Source organism: Saccopteryx bilineata, chromosome 5, assembly GCF_036850765.1.
Source record: "Saccopteryx bilineata isolate mSacBil1 chromosome 5, mSacBil1_pri_phased_curated, whole genome shotgun sequence".
In the NCBI taxonomy this organism is placed as follows: domain Eukaryota; kingdom Metazoa; phylum Chordata; class Mammalia; order Chiroptera; family Emballonuridae; genus Saccopteryx; species Saccopteryx bilineata.
Genome location: NC_089494.1, coordinates 75,865,901 through 75,866,723, shown reverse-complemented (window position 1 = coordinate 75,866,723; position 823 = coordinate 75,865,901).

The window sequence follows — 823 nt, the reverse complement described above, 5'->3', positions numbered from 1 at the left end:
TCTTGAGAATGGCAGTGGAAGCTAAAGGGCAGGAAAAAAAAAGTGTCAAAGTTCATAGCCACTGTCGCCAGCCCTGCGCCCCCACGCCCCAGCAGCAAAGTCCCTGCTTGTTTATGAAGTTCCCAGGCAAGGGGCTGAGTTTTACTTCCGAATGGAAAAATGTGTCTGGCTGTATTTTTTCTCCGAAAACCTTCTCGGCTTGAGTTTGGGACATCTGGCCATCAACCTGTCTAGCCCAGGCCGCCCGTGCCGGGCCTTGTTCGCGGCGCCCTGCTGGAGACCGCAGCTGGTGCCCTCTGCAGCCAAAGCGGCCAGCCCGCCTCGGGGCGCAGTGTGAGCCCCGCGCAGACTGCCGGGCCCATCCCGGCCCCGATCTAAAAAAGCGCCCGTCTGGGGTTGGTCGAGTGTGATTAACCCCTCTCTGCGTGCCCAGGACCCACCCACTGTCCCCAGCGCGGCGCTCCCTCAGGGAGCTGCTGGGTCCCTGGGAGGGCAGACACTCTTTCGAAGGCACAGGTCCCACCGGGAGGAGTGCCAGGCCATGCCTCCCGCCCGGGAAGAGTGTGCGCCTCGGGGGGTGTGCCAAGGTGCCGCTCGGCCGCGCTCCCTCAGTCTCCCAGGCGGCGGCTCCCTCTCCGGATCGCCAAGGTCTTGGGGAGCCTTCTCTCGGGCCGCTTGGGACGTTAGACAATGACCTAGAGCCCGGCGGCTAGTCTGGGTCCGAGCGACGGACGCAGGGGATGGCCTCGCCCGTCGCCGGCCGCAGGACTGCCCCGCACGGAGCCGCCCGCCTGTCCGTTAGCTCGCGGGCCGAGTGAGCTCT